The sequence below is a fragment of the Vulpes lagopus genome, chromosome 4 (genome assembly GCF_018345385.1).
Source record: "Vulpes lagopus strain Blue_001 chromosome 4, ASM1834538v1, whole genome shotgun sequence".
In the NCBI taxonomy this organism is placed as follows: domain Eukaryota; kingdom Metazoa; phylum Chordata; class Mammalia; order Carnivora; family Canidae; genus Vulpes; species Vulpes lagopus.
The window spans coordinates 36,788,300-36,796,166 of NC_054827.1; the positions used below are offsets into that span (position 1 = coordinate 36,788,300).

Here is a 7,867-nt window from a genome sequence, read left to right on the forward strand (position 1 = left end):
ACTCTTCACTTAATGGTTATTGTGTGGAGTTTTTGGTTGTATTACCCTATTCATGATATAATCCTTTATTTTAAAAAGATTATTTATTTGAGAGAGAGCAGGAATGGGAGGGGCAGAGAGGGAGAGAGAGAATCTCCAGCAGACCCCATGCTGAGCATGGAGCCTCACAACCCTGAGACCATGACCTGAGTGGAAACCAAGAGTCGACCACCCAACCCGCTGCACCATCCAGGTGCCCCTCATGATATAATTCTCATTTGAGGGTTTTTCTTAGCTTTTGGACTTCGCATTGGTGCAAAACTACCAGTTTAAACAAATATGTCTTGAAATGTTGACAGTAGAACTAAAATAAGCAGCATGGTGTGGGGGAAGGGACACTATGCTAGGGCCAGAAGGCCCAAGTTCTAATCCTGGCTCTTCCTCTGAATCACTGTGTGGCCTCGGACTAACCCGTTTCTAAGATGAAAGAGCCGGTGGGAGCCATTTCCTGCACTGGCCTCTCGTAGGCTCTCTGGGATGTTATGACGCCAGTGCCAACCAGGACCTTGCGTGTCAAGGTTCAGTCTTTAGTTTGTACGCAGACATAATTCTGTACCCAAAGAACTGTGAAATCCTGGGAGCAGGTCTAGCTAAAGCCTAGACCGGGGGCGGGGGGGGGGGTCACTGCCCAACTAGCTTGCTGCCCAGCACTCCGCAGAAACGTAATCTGGAGAGGAGGCCGATGAGGCGAGCCATTCTCAAGCGCAGCCAAGGATTCACTGCTTTCTCCCTGCTTTCGTTAGTCCAAGTGCTAAAAAAAAAAGAATCATCACCCTATGATTGAGAATCGGCTTTTTCATTATCTCATGTGATGCTACGAACACTCCAAGCCTCTGGGGGCATCCAGTGATCATTAATGATTCCTCAGAGACAGGACACGGGGCTGTAGGCACAAGGAGACCCGCGTGGATGGGAGTGGGATGGAAAGCTGCCTCCCGCAGCTTCTGTAGAACTTCCTCTTTGTATTCACTCCCCCCCACCCCGCTTCCTTTATTTTAAAAATAAACAATTTCAGGAATCACTATTCTCGCCTGGGTCTTGATAATTTAAGAGTCATTTAAAATGTGAAACCATGCTTTCCTCCCCCTTTGTAGTCTTTTGTGAGGATAAACCAAACGAAGGAAATAGCTTAGATTCTTTGGAGCTTTATGTAGTTTGGAATCAGAACTCTGAAAGGAATTCAGCAAGAGTACCGCATCCAAGCGTAGTGTTTTCATTCATTTATTCATTTTAAAGATTTTAGCCATTCATTTGACCGAGAGAGCACAAGCAGGGGGGAGTGGCAGGTGGAGTGGGAGGGAAAAGCAAACTTCCTGCTCCATGGGACTCAATCCCAGGACCCCAGGATCACAACCCCAGCGGAAGACAGACGCCTAGCGGACAGAGCCACCCAGGTGCCCCAGTGTTTTCATTTATACCTGAAGCACTAGTCAGAGTTTGGCTACCTGGCACTAACTACCCTGGAAGGAAAATTTGATTTCATTCACGCCCAACTCCATGTGATTGATTACAGAGTATTTCACACAAATAAGGCACAGTACTGGTTTTTACCCCTGAAAAGGACCCAGTGCCTATGAAAGCACAGCGTCTTCCAGAGTTTGTGTGTGTGTGTGGTTCTCGTCTATCATATATGGACAGAAGGACCAGTCTGTGACTGAGGAGGGCCCCCTAGAGTGCTCTTGGGCTCCAGGACGCCCTCTGACCCTCAAGGTTCTTAAAGGCAGCTGGGCCACGGCCGGGACCTTGAGTCTGATGGCCAGAAGTCCTCGCAGCCACGGGGTGGTGAAAGGCAGCGGCATCCAGAAGGTTGCAGATGGGTGGATAGCTGAAGACATCAGGAACTCTGGAACTCAACTCTGAGGCTCACTGGTACCCCCTTCACCTTGGGCTTATTTTTTTCTCTAAAGGGTAAAAAAGAGTTGTACTGTAATATGTAAACTATAGCCGATGCTGCACGATGCATTTTTTTTCTTTAGCCTGGCAATTGTTATTAACCTTTTTTTTTAAAGATTATTTATTTATTTATTTATTCATGAGAGACAGAGAGAGAGAGAGAGAAGCAGGCTCCATGCAGGGAACCTGATGTGGGACTCCATCCTGAGTCTCCAGGATCATGCCCAGGGCTGAAATGCGGTGCTAAATCGCTGAGCTATCCAGGCTGCCCATAATTAATAAAATATTGAAGAAAAAAAAAAGCAGACCACTGGGGGTGCCTGGCTGGCTCAGTTGTTAGAGCATGAAACTCTTGATCTTGGGGTTGTGAGTTTGACCCTCACATTGGGTGTAGAGATTACTTAAAAATAAAATCTTAAAACATATACCATTGGTTTTTAACATGTTTATCATGTGTTTGACCATAGATGGATCACAGACATTTTTATCTCTGCTTCTTTCTGAAACCAAGTTAGAATGACAGTAAAGAAATAAAGAGGTGTAAACCATATAAGACCAAACATGAAGCAAGACCATTTGTGCCTCAGAATTCTGGAAAGGCTCTAAAATTGGAGATGCTAAGTTCCTTGGAAGGTGAGAGTATGGAGTGGGCTGAAAGCCACAAGAATTGATTGAAAGTTCCTATGTTGCCTTCACAAATCACTTAGAGTCGGGATACCACCTCTCTGCTGCACCGGGAAAAAAGACGATTTCTAGGAAGAGTGAACTAAAGAGCTAAATGGGAACCCCAGCTATAACACATGTTGGGGGTAAGATTCAATAATGAAGATGGTGGGATATCCTGAAACTCTACAGAAAAGACACATTTTTCACTCCACAAACTCCTCATCTGCCACGCTCGTAGCGAGGCTTATTACTGTGATACTAGGCAGGAGACTGGAAGATTTCTCTCTAGAGAAACTGTATCCCAAATAAGAGGTTTATCTCCCACTGAAATTTCTGAATCTGCCCCCCAAAACTCCACGAGTCAACAGAACACCTTCTTGCAACCACACTCAACATTTTCCACTTTCACTTTCTGGCTTAGTTTGCTATTAGGTAGTATATTCTTCTAAATAATTCCCACAAACTGCAATGCAATGCTTCAGTATTCGTTTTGGCATTCATTTCATTCTAACATATGCTATTTTGAAACTTATTATAAACAAACTCTGGATGAAAGTCATAATTATTCAAATATCATACACAATTTATACTGTCCATGTATAAACTTTGCCTATTATCTATAGGCTGTTCCAATTTCCTCAGGATTTAACAGTGTTGGGGTTTTTTGTGGTTTTTGTTTTTTGAAAAACTCTTAAAGTCAAAAATTGGTCAGAATTTAATTTCTTATATTGATTCTAATATAGCTATTAGTCCAGTTCATTGTCATCTTCAGTGTCATATAAATCAATTTCAAAATGTAAATCATCTTTTTCTTCTGCAGTTTCTTCTGTAGTTGCAATTTAGATTGTTTTTCCTTCCTTCCTTCCTTCCTTCCTTCCTTCCTTCCTTCCTTCCTTCCCCCCAACATGGGGCTTCAGCTCACATACCTGAGGTGGAGTCAGATGCTCTGCCAACTGAGCCTGTCAGGTGCCCCTTTTCTGTTTCTTTACTAAACAGAGTAACAATGTCTTTTTTTTTTTTACATATTTTGCACAAACTTTAGGTTCACAGAGGGCACGTGGTCTACACATTATAAGAATATTCACTGTCTTGTAAATATTTAACCCATTTTTAAGGTTTTGAAATGGTTTGTATTTGCTGTGTTATGCAAGTTCTTATAAGAGAACCTCTTTACAGTGTTGGCATTCTCCGTTGTGAAGGTTTGCATTAATTTTCTTGGTCTGGTCACTCTTATGGCACTTGTCATTTTTGAAACTAAACATATCCTGGTGCCTCTGACGCCTGGAACAGAGATGCTCTCTTTGTGGGAGCTTATTGCAGAAACTCCAGTAACCTCAATGGAGGGCAGTAAAGATTCAGGGAAGACCGAGATGTCTGGGATCCAGGCCCACATTGGGCTTCCTGCTTGGCAGGAAGTCTGCTTCTCCCTCTGTGCCTCCCCCTGCTTGTGCTCTCTCTCTGTCTCTCAAATAAGTAAATAAAATCTAAAAAATCACATATAAAACGGTACAGCACTGGTGTAAAAATAGGCATATAGGGGATCCCTGGGTGGCTCAACGGTTTAGCACCTGCCTTCGGCCCAGGGCATGATCCTGGAGTCCTGGTTTGAGTTCCACATCGGGCTCCCTGCATGTAGCCTGCTTCTCCCTCTGCCTGTGTCTCTGCCTCTCTCTTTCTCTCTGTCTCTCATGAATAAATAAATAAAATCTTTTAAAAAACAATAGGCGTATAGACCATGGAACAAAATAGAAAACACAGATATAAACCAAGTCATATACGGTCGATTCATCTTTGACAAGGGTGCCAAGAACACACAGTGGAGAAAGGACAGTCTCTTCCGTAAATGGTGTTGGGAAAACTGGACACCACATACAGAAGAATGAAACTAGACCCCTGTCTTACATCACTCATGAAAATGAACTCAAAGTCAATTTAAGACTTAAATTTAAGGCTTGAAATCATAAGACTCCTAGAGTAAAACAGGAGAAAATCTCCTTGATGTTGGTCTTGGTGGTGATTTTTTTAATACAATGTCAAAAGCACAGGCAACACAAGCAAAAATAAACAAGTAGAACTACATCAAACTGAAAAGCTTCTGCACAGCAAAGGAAATAATTAACAAGATGTAAAGACAACCTACAGAACAGGCAAAAATATTTACAAACTATATATCTGATAAAGGGTCAATATCTAAAAAATATAAACAAAAAGCCCCACAAATAATTAGATTTTAAAATGGGCAAAGGACTTGAATAGACATTTCTCCAAAGAAGACCCCAAAATGGCCAACAGCTACATAAAAAGGTGCTCAATATCACTTGGTATCAGGGAAGTGCAAATCAAAAAATGACAATGAGATAATCCCTTCACATGGATAGGATGGTTTCTCTAAAACAGGCAACAGAAAAATGTGTTGGTGAAGATGTGGAGAAAAGGGCTCTTCAACACTGTTGGTAGGGATGTAAATGGGTGTAGCCACTGTGGAAAACACTATGGAGATTCTTCAAAAAATTAAAAATAGAGGGGTACCTGGGTGGCTCATTCAGTTAAGGGTCTGACTCTTGATTTCTGCTCAGGTGCAGATCTCAGGGGTGTAAGATTGAGCTCTGCATCAGTCTCTGCGCTTAGCATAGAGCCTACTTAAGATCCTCTCTCTCCCTCTGCCCCTCCCCCCCACCCTCGCCTTGCTCTCTCTAAAAAAATAAATAAATAGAAATTTAAAAAAATTCAAACCGAAATATCATATAACCCAGGGTAGAGCTGAAGGAAACAAAAACAGTGTCTCAAAGAGATATTTGCACTCCCATGTTTGTTGCAATGTTATTCACAGTAGTCAAGATATGGAAACAATCTAGCTGCCTATCCATGGGCTGATTAATGGATAAAAAAGATGTGTGTGTGTGTGTGTGTGTGTGTGTGTGTGTGTGTGTGTATAAAGTACATAATTATGTATATGTAACCATAACCCACTATATGTAATATATGTATTATATATAATGTAATATTATTCAACCATGAGAAAGAAGGAAATCCTGGTATTAGCAACAACATGGATGAAACTAGAGGACATTATGCCATGTGAATTAGCCAGCAGAGAAAGAGGGATACTGCATAATCTCACTTGTATGTGGAATGTTAAAAAATGTCTTTAAAAAATCACACTCATAGAGACAGAGTAGAGTGGTGGTTTCCAGGATCTGGGGGAGGAGTTTGGGGAGGAAGGAGATAGGCAGATGCTCGTCAAAGCCTTCGGGTACAAGATGAATAAGCTCTGGGGATGTGATATATGGCATGGTGACTGTAGTTAATACAGGGTGGTGCGCTTGAAGCTTTATGAGAGAAGGCCTTAAACGCTGTCACTACAAAGGAACAAAAAAGGACAAAAAAGGTACCTATGTGAGGTGATGAATGTATTAATCAACCAGATTATGATATCACTTGACAAGGTATACATATGTCAAATTATCATGCTGTGCACTTTAAACATAGGCATTTTTATTTTCAATTATTTATCAATTTACCTTAAAAAGCTGAAAAAAATCAGAACATTTTCATCACCTCAAAAAGACACCCCATACCCATTAGCTATAATCCCCTACCCTCCATTCCTCCCAATCTCTACTTCTAAGTAACCAACTAATCTATTTTCTGTGTCTATACGTTATTCTGGACTTCATATGACTGAAATCATACCCTTTGTGGACTTTTATGCCTGGCATTTTTCACTCAGCATGTTTTCAAGATTTATCCAAATTGTGGCACGTATCATTATTTCATTCTTTTCTATGATCAAGTAATATTCTATGGCATGGGCAGACCACATTTTGTTTGCTTGTTTGTCTATTCCAATGGTGGAAATTTGGGTTGTTTCCCCTTTGAGCTATTATGAACAATGCTGGTAAAGTATTTGCGTTCAAATTTTTTATTTCTCTGCTATATAACCAGGAGTGGAATTACCGGGTCACATGGTAATTTTATGTTTAATCCTCTGAGAAACTGTCACTATACAGCCTATTTTCCAAAGAAGCTATGCCACTTTACATTCCCTTCAGCAACATTAGCCATCCTAATGTGTATGACATGGACGTCTCATGGTGGTCTTTCTTTGGGGTGGGTTTAGTTTAATATATTTTTGGATGTGGCCTCTGAAACATGCAATTTGAATGTCCTTACCTGTGAAAATTATCTCACAGATCCTCATTTCTTGTATGTAAAATAGAGATGACAATAGCTTTCTTCCAGGATGGTTCACCCCTCCTTTTTTGTAGTAAAATATACATAATATTTATCACTTTAACTTTCTAAAAATGTGTAGTCTTATGGAACTAAATACATTCACATTCCTGTTCAACCATCACCACCATCCATCTTCAGAACTTTTTCATCTTCCTTAACTCTGCCTCAACAAAAACTAAGCCATTCACCACCATGATTCCATGCACCAACAAATACTATTATAAATATGAGTGTACAGATATTTTTTTGAGTCCCTGCTTTTATTTCTTTTGCATTTTATCCAAAAATGGAATTATGGATAGTATAGTAATTCTGTGTTTAGTTTATTTAGGACTGCCATACTATATTCCATAGAGCTATTCCATCTTACATCTCTACTAGCAATACACACAAGGATTTTAATCTCTTCACATTTTCATCAATACTTGTTATTTCCTGGGCTTTTTATTGTTGTTCTTTTTTTTTAATTTTTTAAAAAAGATTTTATTTACTTATTCATGAAAGACATAGAGAGAGAGGCAGAGACACAGGCAGAAGGAGAAGCAGGCTCCACGCAAGGAGCCTGATGAGGGACTCAATCCCGGGACCCTGGGACCACGACTTGAGCCAAAGGCAGACACTCCACTATCGAGCCTCCCAGGTGTCCCTTTTTGTTGTTGTTCTTATTTGTTTTATTAGCCATCATAATGGATATGAAGTGGTATCTTGTGGTTTTCATTTGTATTTCCCTAATGATTAGTAATGTTGAAGATCTTTTATGTGCTTATTGGCCATGTGTATGTCTTCTTTGGAGAAGTGCCTATTCAAGTTCTTAGCCCATTTTAAAATTAGATTGCTTGTTTTGTTGTTGTTGAGTTGTAGGAGTTCTTTATATATACTGGGTATCAATCCCTTATCAGACATATGATTTGCAAATATTTCCTTCTATTCCATGGTTGCCTTTTCAACCATGAGAGCTACTGATCATGTCCTTTTATGCACGAAAGTTTTTGCTACTGATCAAGCTACTGATCATGTCCTTTTATGCATGAAA

At 40.5% G+C, this 7,867-nt stretch overlaps 1 pseudogene; it reads right to left on the reverse strand.

Annotated features, from left to right (window-relative positions):
* Nucleotides 1-3,344: 3,344 nt before the first annotated feature.
* LOC121488705 lies at nt 3,345-6,317 on the reverse strand (annotated as a pseudogene).
* Nucleotides 6,318-7,867: the final 1,550 nt, after the last annotated feature.